Source organism: Lagopus leucura, unplaced genomic scaffold, assembly GCF_019238085.1.
Source record: "Lagopus leucura isolate 7727_CA_CO unplaced genomic scaffold, USGS_WTPT01 Super-Scaffold_100002, whole genome shotgun sequence".
NCBI lineage: Eukaryota > Metazoa > Chordata > Aves > Galliformes > Phasianidae > Lagopus > Lagopus leucura.
In genome coordinates, this window is record NW_024962263.1 from 5,692,562 (window position 1) to 5,709,786 (window position 17,225).

Below are 17,225 nucleotides of genomic sequence, written 5' to 3' on the forward strand. Positions count from 1 at the left end.
TGTGTGAGATCCATGGCACCCTTGATTAATGCATTGTTTTGCAGAACAGAAAGTTTGGATGCTCCCTCTCTAAGTAGCTATGTGAAATGCAACAGCGCAAGTGGTGTTCCTAAAATTAAATATGTTCCAGGAAATGAAAAGGCTGAGATTCTCCTAGCAGTTTCAGCTTCCTCACACTATTCATAGTGTAGCTGTGAAGGCACATACATTATTGCACAAAATAAGTTCCTGACAAAAAAAAAAAAAAGAAGGGGAAGATGAATGGAAGAAACAAATAGTCTAAAGACGAAAAATTCCACTTGGATTTGCAAACTTTTTCTCGTCCTTTCCTACAGAAAATAGAACCTCATGATCCAACACAAAACAGTTTCAATCAGATGGAAAATGTTTACAGAAAGCTTCAGGTGACTGAAAGCAATGTCCTGTAATGCAAACTACAAGGCTGCTGTCACTATGGCATGCGCAGGTCTGTGTCAGCAAGACTCCCTCACAAGAAACCCCATGCTGCAATCACCCCACAAGCAAATGTAATGTCACAGGATATAATGTCACATTGCTGGAGCTTAGGATTCTAAGCTGATACTCAGAAAAGGGGAAAAAAATTTGATCTACTCTGGATAGTATATCAATACAGTAGTGATGTCATTATAATTACAAAGAAAACACACTCATGAAAACGAATCTAAAGAGGCTTTGAGTTTCATTTGGTCAAATTTTGACTTCAGCAATGCGACTTCACAGTATTTTGCAACAAACAGGACTGGAGCTAGAGTGTGGAAGTATAGGATGAAGGGTACCTGAGGGCAGCCTTCAAATATTACCTGCTAATATTGACCTCGTCTGTCTCCTTCTTTATTGAAAATATGATTTTGGCTATATATCAAAACACGTTCAAGACAAAACGCTCTCACTATGCTCATGCTGCTTGTTTGAAATACCAAGCACAAAAGGACAAAATCCAAATGACGATGATAATAAGCAGACTCAGCCACTAAAAGTGCAACAGCATTCTACAGGGACGCTGCTGTCTCATCTTCTGGACACAAATGCAGTCAGCATACTTCAGATGTTAAGTTTCCCCACATAGTGTGTGGTTGCTATGAGCAGGATATAGGAAACAGCTCCCTGTGCCATCTGCTTTGGCAACACATTCTGCAGTGTATGCCTTGCATTCAACTCTGCTCTGCATGGGCACAGACACTGCATAGATATAATACTGCACGCATGCCTCTGCTAATATAGATGTGGATCGCATTAATTGCATATCTGTTTTTCCCAATCTGCTACAAGGACATAGATAAAACATCAATCTGTTTTTCTTATAGATACACTCTTGCTCTTCACCTTATTTCAGCCTCAAAACTCTTGTTTCTGAAGGAGAAAAAGGAAATCTGGTGCATTTTGTTATCTAGCTGCCAGCAGCCCAAGCATGCCAGGGTTATGATCTCCCCAGAGTCAGCTGCATGGCAGCTCTCTGGTTATTTAGGGCCCTGGTGGGGGCTGAAAGCCAGGCATGCACTCTAAACATGCCTCAAGGCTCCTGGTGGTGGCACATCCATCCAGAGCAACCCCACAGCTCTCCTTTGTGACTTTCCTTCCTGGTCTAGACAGGGCCAGCAGAGATACACCATTCAACCACTTTGTCCCGATTGCATTTATTATCACCAGGAATGTGATGTCAGGGCAGGACCTCCAAATAACCGATGGCAGCAGCTACTGCTCCACTGGGAGCTCGCTACTCTCTGGACAGCATCTGTCAGCTTCTGGAAAAATCTCCCTTTCCAGAGCAAGCCTGCATTTGCCAACAGAAAAAGTAGCCAAAGCGATGCATGGAGCTGGGCAGGTTTGAGGAGGACACTTGATGTGGCATCAGAGCCTTGCCAGCCTTGTGGCATAACTCCTGTCAGGCTTTTTGGTGATGCTGCTTGAATTTGGGAGGGAAGAACAACTGTTTCTCACAGGATAGCAGAACAGATGTGATTGCTGAGCAGGAAAGTGAAGTAGAAAGTTTTGCTGGTGAAGCTAAAGCTTTTATAGTGCAGACCTGGGCACCCTGCACTGCCCAGGCTTTGAAAATCCTGCCAAATAAAAGTGAAACAGTTGCACCAATAAACAGCTTGGTCCTTATGAGCTTTCAGAGCTGATCCCCATAAACCTAAGGGTGCTTGGAAGGAGAAGCTTGATTGCCTCAGTGCTGTCTGCTGGAGACAGGGCGCAGCCAGAGGCAGACAGGATCAGTTCCTTCCCATCCAGGACCTATTGTGTCCCTCCCAGCCAGTGACAGAGGCCCAGCTACCTGCAGCAGTGCCAGGTTTTATTTGGAAAGAAGCCAGATCACAGGGTTCATTCATCTTCCTTTGCAAATCAAAGGGTGAGGGGCAAAGGGAAAAGGAAAGAACAGGAACCTTGACTGCTTCAGCAGCAGCTGAGTGGTATTTAATTTTCAATCAAGAACCGAAAACAGACTTCAAAAGGCATTGAAGCTGACAGTTTTGTTTTCCCAAAGTGTAGGAGGAAAGATGAATAAGCGAGGAACCAGATCTTTCTCAAAATAATTGCAGCCTTGACATACCTAAATTAGTTTGTAAAAGAAAATTTGGGGGCAGTTGCTCTTATTCATTAGAGACGAGGCAGGACTGCAGTACCCAGTTAATCTAAGGCAGCCCAGAGCTACTAAAATAAAACAAATCTTCCTTTTTTTCCAGTGGAGTCAGAACATACTTCCCTCCCTCTTCCTTTCCTCATTTTAAGTAAAAGTCATAACAAATACCCTCAGCTTGAAGGGGGAAGGGGAGCAGTGTCTATTAAAAACATGCCATGAGTTCCTCCTCCCACCTTACATGTTCCATTGCACTTATGATAGATTGCACTGTCGTATGTGTAATAGGTTTTGTTACAAATGAGTGAGAAAACAAGTTTCTTTGCATTTAGAAAAGCATTATTTAAACACTATTAAAGCCCTTCGATGTTGTGGTTTTTTGTGGTGTTTTTTGTTTTTTTTTTGTTTGTTTGTTTTCAGTCACAGAGGAAAATAACAAATATTTGCTCTGATAAGGCTTACCAATGCACCTCTACTGCGGCTGTTTTATCTGCATGGCTGAGAGGTCTGCACATGAAGCACTGCCTGCTGGGCCAACGAGACTCCACTTTGCGAACCTGGAGCTTGAGGAAGTGGAGCAGAAACCGGAGGGGCAGGAGGAGAGAAGAGCAGTGCCAAACCCCAAGAAGCCCAAGTTACACCAGCTGTCACTTCTCACCACACGTTTGGTTTTGTGGCAGAGCCTTGCTTTGTTGTGGCAGCAGGCACAAGCATGGCTCTGCCCAGGGGAGCTGTGCTGGGTTTGATCTGAGCTGGGGTTGCAAGGACACACACGCAGGACTAAAATGGATGAGTTGTGACTGCATAGCATCCGTGGTACATGTTCCCAGGGCTTTGAAGGGCATTGGTTCTGTTAGAAACCTGTGTTCAGAGTCCCATTTCCCACAGAGTGAAATCTTTAAGGAAGTCAAAGGGCTAAAATAGAAAACAAAGCTGTTTGTCCTTTCCTGCCTTAACTCATGAAGGATGACAGGTAATGGATAAACAATACTGTCTATACACTTGTTTGGGCTTAGATAACCATGCAGCCCTTCTTGCTTTTGGAGCTTGAGGAGGTGTTAGCAACTGAGAAGATAGTTTTCCTTCTTTTCATGATACTCAGGCAGCTGGCAGTAAAGTTTCCTCTCTTTGGGCTGGCTCTGTCAGTGAGATAAAGGCTAAACAAAGAGGGCAGAGAAAAGCTCCTCCCTAAACAGAGATGTCCATGAAAGAGGGCCCAGGGAGGTGGTGGAGTCTCCTTCTCTGGAGATGTTCAAGACCTGACTGGATGCCTACCTGTGCGACCTGCTGTAGGGAACCTGCTTTGGCAGGGGGGTTGGACTCCATGATCTCTGGAGGTCCCTTCCAATCCCTACAATTCTGTGATTCTGTGAGGGGGATTCTTTGCCTGGGTGTGCAAGCAATAAACAAACTCGAATGGGAAACAGTCAGTGAGCTCATACAGCTCTTTTACTAAAATACCAGCGTTAGTACTATAGATAAAATCATCATCCCTAGTGAAGGGAAAGATGTATTTTTTCTTTTTTCATCTCTCTCTTCTTTAAATAACGGTTGATTTTTTTCTTCATTACTGAAAGCCTTCCTGAAAGCTGCCTACCTATCCTGAAAGGATTTGCAGTGGACGGGAACTGCAGGCCCGTCCCAGAAGCAAATAAGAACTTTTTGAGAGGAGGGAGAATAAAGCACATCTCATCTATCCTGGTCCTGCCCTTAACATCTCCCTGTTACTCTGAGAGCATCCCCTTACCCCAGGGGCTGGGTGGGATTTTGGAGATCTTAGGAGATCTCCAAAGAGATCCATCTCTTTGGAGATGTTAGGAAAATGCTCTGTCATATTTTCCAAGCAACATTATCTGTGAACTTCAGGTAATGATTTAACAGCCATTCAGAAGGTCCTTTGAAACCCTTTGAAAACCCCAGTTTTCTTCCATGATGCTGGATACAGAAGGTATGTCATAACTGGTTGGGCTGCAAGGGGCAGAGCTAATCTGTCAAGAGCCTGCCGTAGACCTTAGCAGAAGGCAATTATTATCAAATCTTGTTAAGTTTTGGGTCAGTAAACATCATGCAAAATAGACTAACAGGAACAGGATCACTACAGGAAGCATGAAGAAAATTATTTCCCAGGTCACTGAGATGTGGAAGATGTTGTGATCCTCTGGTTCACCTAAACTCACCCTGACATTTTATTGGTTACTGTCAACAATGAGCAAGAGCAAACAGCTTCTTGTGCTCGTGATTGGTCATTCCTTTTCACTAGAGCGTCAGTGATCTTTAAAATTCTAATCCTTATTCTTGCTGAGTTAAACTTGACTCATGTAAACTTGAATGGATCAAAGCCCAGATTTATTTTGTCTAGTGTTTTTTAAATAGCAGAACTCGTTTGAGTTCAGACTTCAGAAACAACCTGTTATTAATTTTATAAACAAGTATTTGTGAATGTAAGCAACTGGATGGGTTTGCAGGGAGAACTTTTGACATGCCTTCTAAATCTGTATGTATAAATATAGAGAATACATTAATAAATCTAGAGATTAAATGGACAGTGATTGCCAGAGTTGGTGGGAATGTGAAAACTATTAAATGCACAAAGTTTTCCTGTACTTTGTCTGATATTGGACACCATCAACAAAAACAAAGTGTTCATTCTCTGTGGACAGCACAGACAAGTATCACAGAAGCACCATGACAAAAGGCAAACCTTTCTGCACAGCCACATTGTTTTTCTTGGTTTTCATTCAAATGTAAAATGAAAACAAATTCCCATACCCGGGAAGCCACGGCAAACTGTGGATGTCAGCTCTGACTTCATCCCCACGTGTTTTCAATGGAAGCCTTGGCCCAGGAAATTCAGCACGTGCTCAAACCCCATCCCAAATGCTTTGCCAAGGCAGGAGCCTGAGACAAAGGAAGGACAAAAGGCTCATGTCTGCATGAAAAGAGAACTGCAAACATCTTTCTTGCATTATGTCTTCACTGCAAAAGGAAAATCCCAGCACGCTCCTGACAGCATGATCCTGCAGACCATCACCCAATAACACTTAGGAGGCAAGGGTTTGGGTGACCAGGAGCTGACAGGGAGCACAGTCCCTGAAGTTTAGGGTCAGGGATGTCCTCTGCCAGCCAAGTTGCCTGGTGAGACTGCAGGGCCTTGTGATGGCCTGGTTCCTTGTAATGAAAACGGTTGCTATGGTAACTCCAAGATTGCACACATCAACAGATTTTAAAATATTGGCAGTTTGGGAAGTGACTGTTTAGGCATTTTAATCAGGCCTGATATTTACACATTTAAAGGTATCAAATGCTTAAAATAAAAAATAATTTTTAAAAAAAAATCAACCAAGCAAGCAGAAAAATCTGAGAGAACCTAAGCACTGCCAAATTAGAAAACAAGCCCTAAATATATTCTTGACAGAGGCACATTTGAAAAACAGCATCTAAACATAAAGAGGAAAGAGGAGCAAAGACAGAAATTGCTGCTCCTGTAGAAAACAAACAGACCATCATCATCACCACTTGCATCTGGTGACACCACTGCCAGTCTATGCCACAGATGCCCTAGAGGAAACCACCAACAGGATCCCACCACAAACCTCTCCAGTGGCCAGAGGATTCCTGGGTCCTGCATGCTTAGGCTGCTGGCCATGGCATGTGCAATGCAACAAGCCCAGCGTTCTGCATGTGGCTCTGCTTGGTATTAATCTCGACTGTTAATCTGTTTCCCATATTTTCAGTGTGCCATGAGTATTGTGAATGCTTGCACATGCAGGAGTGATTGGAAAGGAGGTGGAGGTTTTGAAAGCTGGGCTGAAGCCTTTGAATCTGGGGTTCTATCTCCTGGGAGGGCAGTGTGAAGTTGTAGGACGCATACTCGAACCAAAGGCTTCAGATGAGAAGTTGATGTCAACACTGATGATCAAACTGCAAGTTTCAGTTTCAGACTTAATTGCTCGTAGGAGAATATAAAGCAGTTCACATGTTTACAGCTAATTCAGGTTTCTAAAGTGTTTATTTACAATTGGATAAAGCTAGAGATGTGAAGAAAGACTGCCAAACTATAAAGTGATACTAATTTAAAAAGACCCTTGAAAGCTTTGATCCTGGAGCACCATCATGTTTCAAAAGGGTGCGAGCTCCATGTCTGCGGAGCTTGACAGCCCTTGTGCCATAATTAGAGAAATGACTGTGCACACTGTTGTCAAGGAAGGAGAAACTGCCTCCAAATCAAGGAAATCCAGAATAATGTAATTGTGATTGGTGAGCATCTCTGTGCAGACATGGGAAAGGAAATCTTCATGGTCACAGACATCATCTTCAAATCCATGACGTTATCCACATGCCAGTCTTCATTTTTACAAAGTCCCTTCACACTCTGACACACCTTCAGCTCCCACAGACTCATTGTGCTCTTCTCCTTAGACCCTCATTCCAACAGCAAAGTCAGTACCCGTCTGCACCTTCCTCCCATTTGTGTCAAATCAAGACCCACTTTGTGCCCCCTGCTTGCCTGCCATCCCTGGCTACTGCTTGTACCCTCAGAGTAGGGTCCCTCTCTCCTTTTCCCTATCCTCCCAAAATACAGATGTTTAGATATCCAACCACTGTCTGGAAATGTTTTCTTTTAATTGCATCTGGCATGCACTCCCATCTTGCACTCAACAGAAAACAGTGCTCAGTGTTTCTAACCACCTTATCTTGGCAAACAGTTGGGACACCCAACTGTTCCATTTTGAACTTCCTTGACCTGTCAGACGTCCATAATCATGCAACTGAGGACAACCCACAGGTTGTCTCTTGTCCCACACTGCCAACCTCCAAACGTGATCACACTCCCTCTTAGACATCTCTTAGCTCTTTCTTTTGGCTTTTCAAAGTAAACTGAGTAAAAGAAGAGTTCCCAAACTCCTTTAACACTCTCTTTGGTTGCTGTATCAGAGCATCTGCTCTGACTTTATGCTGCTGTTCGGTCACTTTGCTCACTATACATCTCTTGTATTCTTGCTTCCTGCCCACAGCTGAGTTGTGTAGATTGTCTCTGCATGGTATGACTCTGTGCTGCTTAAATTCTCATTGTTCTGCATCTACATCACTGCATCATCCCTTTATCTGGTGTTCTTACACTTGCTCAGCCTGCCTGTTCCTAGAAAACTGGTGGTTCTTGCTCATTATTTTGATTGCACTATTTTCCATTTCCCTCCCTCACACCACACATGCTGGCTGTCTTAAGTGTTCATGCTGACCACTTGCACATTAAGTCTCCCGCTCAGTTTGATTGTAATTTTTCAAATAAGCACTTCCACAGTTCCTTCCAGGAGCTACTTCTCCAGTAAGAAATCCACATTGATGCCTCGTCATCCCCCTTTTCATCTTTAAAACTCTTCCTTATCACAGCATTTGTGCCAAATCCAGTAACTATTAGACTGCAGCTTACAGCACCACCACCTGCCTACAACCACCTCTTGACTTGTGCTCAAATTGTGAACTTATCAGGACAGTGGCAAGGTTTTAACTGCGCTCGGACCAACCTTGGCTACTCGTGCTTGGCACCTCTGAGAATTTACTGCATGACCTGAGCAGTTCTATGACTCTATGATGCTATGACAGCTGTCTCAGATTAGCCACCTTGATTTTAAAGCACAAGGTCTTCACTTAATGTTTGCATAATTTGCTGAATTAATTGAAATGAAAATAATTACATTAGATTTGCAAAGAAAAGAGGACTTAAAATAGCCACTATTTTTATCAAATACTTACAATAAATAAACAAATTCAAGAACTCTTTTTTGCTCTAAAACAAGTTCTTTCTTTCTGTACACCTTTCCTGCTTAATTAACTACCATATCAATAAGTCAATGAAATTATGGGAAGTTGCATTTACATAATCAAACCTATTTTAAATCAATCTAATTAAGCTGGGTGCATACCTCTAAGTAGACATTTAAACCAGCGTAATCCTTACACACACTGTTTTCAGCTTGCATTGATAAATCACTGTAAACTGATTTAAGCAAAGGATTAAATTGGTTTATGTACATCTCATTAAGATGTTTGTCCTGGTTTACTGAGATTCACGTTAAACTGATTTCTGAAAAAGTGGTGCAAGTTTTACACATGAACCAGAGTTTGGTTTCCTTTCTTTGCAGTTCCTTTGAAAGTCCTAAGTCAAGATCCACAGGCCATACAGTGATGGGGTCTGAAAAGATGATGGGGCACGTGATGCTAATAACCCCCAGGCCATTTCCAGGCTTTCAGTTTCTTTATTACCAGGAGGAACTTCGGGTCAGTAAAAACATCAGGAAGGAAGGAGAAGCAGTCAACTTAAGCTGACCCGTCTCACCAGCTCAGCGCTCTGGTGAGACTGCAGGAGTGACCCCCGTGAATGCCTTCTCGACATCCTTTAGTGCTTGTCATCCCAAAGCTCTCAGATCCTCCCCCGTGAAAATTCATTATGAAATGGGTAAGTTGTCCAGCTCACGCTGTGTTGTGCTCATTCCTTGAAAGCTGTGTGAGAATCTACTTGGTTCCTCCAGACTCAGCGTGCGTGGAGATGGCCACTGGTGAGAAGAGGAAGGGTTTGCAATTTGTAGACTACTTTCAGTACACTTTCCTTACCAATGTCAGACATGCTTCTCTTTCTCTCCAGGCTGCAGGTCTGCTGGACCCGCAGGCTAGAGTAAATATTTATTTTTTTTAATTTACAGGTCAGATTCACTTGCAGAGAAGAGAAGAAGCAGCCAGTTTTGAGGAGACAGCTTCTTGTCACAAAATCTTAGCTATTGTATCTCATCTGTATTATCCTGCATCTCGGGGCTTTGTCTGACTCAGCTGTAACCTTTCAGAGCTTCTGAATGAAGACAAGGAAAGTCAGGAATTAATCTTTATGCTAAAGCTCTTTAAGCCATTTTCAATTGTGACATTTCTTAACCTATAATTGAGCATAATATTGTGGGGTGCATCATGCTGTGGAACTAGCTGTTCCTAAACTGTTCTATTTTAACAAGTGTATTTCTCCATTTTAAGGTTATGTCATGGTGAAAAACAGTCTTAATTTTAATGAAACAAATATTTTTCTCTCTTTGTGTTTCTATGGTGAAGGTATCAGCCTAAAGCCTTCAGGGTGCTGCTCTTTTTTGCAATAGAATGTCTCACTCATAATTTAATCATTCAGTTGCACAGAGTAAATCTGCAGCCCAAATTACTCTGAAGTGGTTGCCTGGCAGGAGGGACATTTATGCCCATTACACTTTCTTATCCAAGTAATGGCTAAGCACAACTAGGGGATGTGGCACAGTTTTACAGCTTTAGCCTTTAGGAAGGTCATTAGACCGATCAAGAAACACAAAGATGATGAAGAGGGGAGTGCTGGATCCCTTTCAAGCTCATCAAAATATGGCTAGCACTGTTATTTCCAGTGGAAAATCCACAACACCACGGCTTCATAAGCCAGGTGTTAGGAAGGGTTGAGACATCCATGATCTGATTTAGCAACACTATCTCCCTCTCAATGCTATTGTCTTGGTTGCTGCACGCATGATACTTCCAATCTGCTTGCCAGCATACGTGTAATGCAAAATGATCTGAAGGGCTATTTAACCTTGCCGTTCTGCATGCAAGCGGAGATTTATGTCTGCAGAACAGGAAATTCAGTAAAATAGCAAATGTCTTGTGCCAGTAAACGGGCTGCTGAACATGGCTAAACTTACTCGGAAGGAGGTAAAATCCCTCTGTTGCTTACGACAATTTGTTATGATAATTACTTCTCCATTCTTTGAACTCTTTTTATTTTTGCCAGAAGAGGGTATTTAGATCTTAAAAACAACAGCTGATAGAAACTGGAAATCAGATAATTGAAACATAAGCTTCATCCAGGTATGCAGAAAATGATTATTTGTGAGTCTAACATCCCCAGCAGTAATCTTTAGCTCTAAACTCAAGCACAGAATACTGGCTGAATACAAATACAATTAAATTGAGAGAGAATCTAGCCACGTGCTTAAGTACTTGAGTATCCCAGTCAGCAAGACTGGAACAAACACTTCTAGTGGAATTCATCTTGCATTTGCAACACACGCACGAGTATCTGAGAGCAGCGCGCACACTTGTAATCTGCACTTTCTAAATTCCCCCAGCTGCAAGAGAACAAATGTCATCAGTTTCAACAGACGGCAAATCAGGTAGGCACAACACAGAAACCTTTTTGAAAATCTGCCAAAACAGAATCATCTTGAGATCGAGCTGCCATTTAGCGCACAGACTATTTTGCGTGATGAGGATGCAGACAAAACCAGGAAAAGTGAACAGCTTCATCTGGATACATTTCTAATCAATTCATCTGAATCCTCAATTGTAGATGAAACAACGGTTAGCACAGTTGTCTACGGAACTAAATGTAGATCAATGAACACCTCACAAACTGGTGGAAAACAATCTTGCCAGGGAAGCAAGATGTATGCTAATCCCACAGGGCTCCTTAGCAAGGATGCTTTCAGAGTCAGTGCTTTTTTAGGAGTACATTTTCATAATATCCCTGAGAGGGAAAGCTGCATGCTGTGTGCAGGCGGGGGCAGTGTTCTTCCCCTGTGCTCATCCCCCCAGGAAGACCCAATTTACCTCTATTCCAGCACTTCAGAGTTAAACAGTATTTAGAAATGTCAGAAGCAGCTTCCAAAACCTGTTGACCTTAAGCCCAATGTCTTTTTTGGAGATTTGTCTTTTGAAAAATGTCTTGTATATTGACAACTATGAGTATGTCTAGACAAGAGCTCAGCGTGCTTTCAGAAATGTCTTTTAGCTACCATTTTAAACCAAGCAAAATAAGTTACCTTTTGAGATGTGATCATGCATTCATATGACATCATATAAATGATGTCATATAAACAATATATATGCATGTACAATCAAGATGCTATAATCACAATATAATTGTATAATCAACAGATATCAAGATGTTATAATCTCAATATAATCAAGATAATTAGGCAAAGTAAACAACAATCACAAAAGAGAATAAGTGGAAGAGCTTACCCTTCAGCTGAGCTCACCAGAAGACACCAAGAAAGGTGATCTCCAGAAGAGATCCTTCCCCTGTGGTAGCCAGCTCTTAAATACGTCCAGGAGGGGTGCAGCCTGGCTCCACCCCTTCCGGCAGCACAGGTGAATTGCCTTCACCTGTGCTCATCTGGCTGACTCAAGGCTCACCTCAGGTGATTAATCAGAGGTTCAGGCCGTGACTCAGCAGTTCCCATACAATGCATATAAGTGATATATCTATTTATATATATAAACATACACATATGCATTTTATAGATATGAAACAGTTTGGTACATGAACATACAGTCACTTTGTGTTCCAAGTGTTGCTCCCAGGTTTGAATTTCTCTGTGATTTATCTGGGAAATAAAAACCCCACAAATCACTGGGGTCAAAACTGCTGTTCATCTCATCCAGTGGGATTTTCTCTGCTCTGCCCTCTCCTCAGTTCTGCTTCTAACCCAAGATGCCCAGCCACTATTTTACAGCTCCCCTAACCTTCAAGCCCAAGTTTATTGTAATAATTTGCCTTCTGGCTCGCTGCCCTATTCTATGTGCAACTCAAGAGACATATTTCACTGATACCTCCCAGAACTCCTCTGTGGACAAGGGCACTGGAATTTCCTCATACAATAGGTTTTTCTTAGCTTTCATCCAACAGTGGAGCATCTGAAATTCCAGTACTGTATCTCAAACCTAGAAATTTCCAGGACTACAAGCCAATTCATTTTTTGTTCTCCTTATGGCTGTTGCTAGATGCTTTAATAGAAAGGGAGAAGGAAGCCCCTACTGTTGAATTCACAGGCTGAAAAGTTGTCATCTTAACTCCTGCTTGCTAGACAGCAATTTAAGTTTTATATCCCTTCTGGGTGCACAAGGTGTAAATATAACCTCTCTGGATAGAGTTTTGCATATAAATGTGCAGTTCCTAAATGAAATTTGCTGTATTCTTGACCACAGTGATCTTCTCTGGTAACTAAGATTTAAAGTTTTGTTTTAGGGGAAAAATCCTATAACAATGTTCAAATTCATCACCTTTGGATTTTAAGGTCTATTTTATCATTTCTATTTTATCAGGTGAAGAAGAAATGCTTCAATTAATGCTTTTTTAAGGCTACTCATTCTTGAGTAGACTTTTACCTTGATATCTCTTATTTATCTCCTTTCCAAGCAAAAATACCTCAACCTTTTCAATCTGGGAACTGGGATAGTTGAGTCTGAAGAAAAGAAGGCTCAGTGAAGACAAAATCACTCTTTACAGTGCCCTGAAAGGAAGCTGTGGTAAAGGGGGGGTCCACCTCTTCTCTCAGGTAACAGCAATAGGATGACAGCTAATGGTCTCATGTTGCACCAGGGGAGATTCAGACTGGATATTATGAACAATTTCTTCTCAGAAAGAGTGGTAATGCATTGGAACAGGCTGCCCAGGGAGATGGTGGAGTTACCATCCCTAGAAAGGGTAGATATAGTACTTAGAGACGTGCTTTAATGGGAGATATTGGTGGTAGGTGGACGGTTGGACTGGATGATCCTAGTGGAGACCATGGCTGGATTTGTCTGGGAGGCAGCCAGTAGGTGAGTCATTCCACGCTGTTAACACAGATACTCTACCTTCCTCGCTATCCCTGCTTGCCTCCCTGTGCAAACTGCACCATGCTCTTCTGACACACCATACCTGGTTGCCCATCCTGATGGTGCTACTCCTGTGTCGCTGTGCTCCCTAGTAGCAGCATTTATACACACAGGGGGTGACCCCGTGGTTGTTCCTAGCTCCATCCCCACTATGATTTAGAAGAGGGTTGTTAAGATATTATGGTCAGGTCGTAGTTGGACTCGATGATCTTTAAGGTCTTTTCCAACCTGAGCGATTCTATGCTTCTATAATGTCGGAATGCTGCTGCCATGCGGAGGACGATGGTGCCTGGCAGCTGCTCCCTGATAGAGACTAGTATCTATCTAAACAGCTGCAGATAGGAAGTATGAAAAAAAATCCTGAATTTCAGTGCACAGTCTATGCCATCTGCCTTAATTTGTAAGAAGTCAACTGGGCTTCATCTGGAGCACTGTGTCTAGGTATGAGGCCCTCAACACAAGAAAGACTGAAGGAGCTCTTGGAGTGGGTCCAGAGAAGGGCCACTAAGATGGTCAGATGGCTGGAGCACCTCTCCTATGAAGAAAGACTGAAGGAGCTGGGCTTGTTCAGCCTGAAGAAGGGAAGGCTCTGGGGAGACCTCACTGTGGCTTTCCAGTACTTGAGAGGAGCTTGTAAACAGGAGGGAGACTGACAATTTGCACGATCTGGAAGTGATAGGACAAGAGGGAATGGTTTTAAATAAAGTGAGGGAGATTTAGATGGATGCCAGTGGGAAATTTTTCACTCAAAGGGCAGTGAGGGACTGGCATAGGCTGCCCAGAGAAGCTGTGGTTGCCCCATTCCAGGAGGCATTCAAGGTCAGGTTGGATGGGGCTCTGGGTAGCCTGAGCTGGTGCCTGATTTAGTGGGTGGCAACCCTGCCTGTGGCAAGGGATTGGAACTAGTTGATCTTTAAGGTCTCTTCCAATCCAAACCATTCTATAATTCTGTGATTCTATGAATTAAAAAGTTCTTTAGACAATATCAGTAATGTGCAATGGGAGCACTGACTTGATTGCTACTGGCTGGGTTTACATGATGACTCAAATCATCCCCTGTAAGTGTTGGCAGCAGCACAGAGTTAGGTCTGTGATTATTACTATAAATTACGTTTATGTTGATAGAATTAGCAGTTGCACACTGAAGTAATGTTTACATTGATACTAGTAAAATCAATGTTGCACTAGTGAAAGCATGTTCCAAAAATTCTTATGATGTGTGTCATAGGATTCCAGATGTTATTCCAAAAGATAAAAAAATACAGATGTTGAGATGGTGCTGGGGCTTCTGCAGGGGCAAAGTCTGCTCCTTTGAGCTTCTCTGGGTGATAGAATGAGGAGACTCACAGAGGAATCCAAACTGAGGCACTGTAGAAAAAGCAGGATGCAATGCTAACGTACTTCCTCTAGTTCTTCTCTGACATGATTGTACAGTGTTGAATGTGTTGATTTTGGTATACTACAGCACAGTCCTTGTTCACTCTATGTCCGTTGCATGAGGATTAAGAAGGTTGGAGCCCGCAGCATTGCCACTGGCTAAAAGCATACAGAAGACAAGATGGCCATGCTCCTGTATCTGGCTCACTCCTGTGTTTAATTAGCGTGCTCAGGAGACAGCTACACCTAGAAACAAGCGAGTCTGTAATTTGGATTTCTTTGCCTCTCCCATAAAACCTTCTCTTTGTTCATCAGGCGTTCAAAAATTTATGCCTTTGGTTCTCTGAAACATCTCAGAAGATATCCTTTCACTTTGGTTCACAGCCTAATACTGGCAGCAGTTTCCATTAAACCTTAGCTTAATTGCACTGAATAAATTACATTCTTACTGGAGGAATACCTGCAGGCCCTGGCTAAGCCATAAAAAGAACAAGTTAATAATAGCCCTTGGAGTAAACAGCTTCATGTCTCCATGCCAGGTACTTCAGCTACAAAACTTGGCTGGACAAGTCTCAAGGTGCATTTCTGCCCCTTTTTGAAGGGCTGGGATGTGTGGTACAGGGGAGATGCTTTGTTGCTAGAAAGCCTGAATGAGTGCACCCAGGTGGGCAGCTTAGTCTCTCCTTTGGACAAGATACTGAGCTTCCTAACTCTGGAACCAAGGAGAGGACACGCAGCAACATCATCATCTTCTGTTTTGGATGGTGACGTATCAAGAAGAAATTAAACAAACAGAAAAGAAGACTTGCAACACATAATTTTTATAAATTAATACAGCTAAAAAAACAAAAACAACCGGACTAAGCAAAGCCTTCGAATTGGAACAGAAATAGGAAGCTCAGCTCCCTGTTGGCAGGGCTCCACTTAAGGCAATGTTTTGCCAGCACAGAATTTGGCTCTGAGTTTCCCAGCAGCAATAAAAAAGCAATGGATGTATTGCCTAAGTAAAAGAGCAGATGCTGCTCTATGTACTTCAGTGTCATTCTCCCCAGGCCTTCCTCCAGGTGAGCCAGAGCTGTCGCAAGTTTGCTGCTATTTCCCAAGTAACATGCTGATGGCTGAGTGAACCAAACAGACAAGGAAAACTTTATGCTAAGCACGAAAGTAAACTGTATATAAAATTCCAGGTAAACACATGGCTATGAAATGGAGAGAACTCACAATGTTCTCACCTGTTTTCACATGCGTGGCACAGGGAAGAGTGAGACTTGGGTTAAGTTTTAAGATTTGGGTTAAGCAGTAGCCTTCCACTGCTGAATAACCAGGTCAGAAATAATCACTGTTTCTATGATGCAATTGCACAAAGGGGCTTCAGGTCACTCTTGCAGAAGACATACTAAACAGAGCACAGCTCCCACATTGCAAATTCCTCTGCACAACCTACAGAATGAGATTTTTCTGCCAGCATCTGCTCTTCCCTTCGGCTAGCAAGCCTGTTCCTTCCCTGCTATGCTGCTGCTTGGGGAGGTGAGGCTCTGCTCAGCTGCCTTGTGGGTCTTATGCAGAGCACTTATGCATGGCATGAGAAGTCAGAGCACACAGCATATCCAGTCTCTGTGCAAGATGTTAAGAGACAAGAGAAAGTGCAGAGCACAGGTGCAGAAGGTACAAATTTCTGCTGCTGGAAGGAGACCCTGTGGAAACAGATACAGCCAAAGCTTGATTTGGCACAGTCTCCCCTCACAGCGATCCACTCTGGAGCGGTCAGCTTCTACTGCATCACCAGGGGAGGTGGGTTTGAGGCTGCATTCCCCCATCTCATCACAGACTCCAGTTTGTCAGAAGAGTGAGGCCACTGGTAATGTCAGGAAATGACGATTTGGGTTGTTTTAAATTCCACAGTGTTTTATTCTCTCTCTCTGAAAACACAACCTGGGGAGTAATTCTGAGCCTTGTTAATCAGAGAGAGCCTTTTAAAGAGTCACGCTGTCAATACAAAACTTTATGAAATTGCATTATAAATGCCACTTTTAGACAACTAGCACTTTTTAATGATGTTTTTAATGCAGTCTTATTTTTACCCTTGCTAATGGGAGGCAGCTAGCTGAGGACAGATCAAGCCATAAAAAGATGCAGAGAATGACCTTATTTACAGGAGGACGGAGATTCCCATCAGAAGCCAGTGCAGGAGATCTGGCTCTGCTGGCTGCCGGCTTCTGTGTTTCTATCAAGAGCAGAGACAGGGGAAAATGCTACTTAACAAAAGTATAGTCTTCCCATGAGCAAAAGGATTTGCCAGAATTTAAAAGGGGCTTTTAGGTGTTATGGTTAATGAAGCTATTTTTATCTGACTCAGGATCCCTTGCTGCAAAAACTAAGATACTCTGGATCCCGAGCCAGCAGTGACACTGCTCAGCTAAGTGCCTTATAGATGCTGCCTGGCTGCAGCCTAGGTTTGAAGGCTGTCTCACAGCACAGCAAATTAAACCTCTTCCCTTGCTTACTAATAAGCAGCAGTGGAGGGTAGAAAGCACGTTCTGCTAAGCAGGGCAGCTGACAGTCACTAGGGTTCTGCCCACCAATGCTT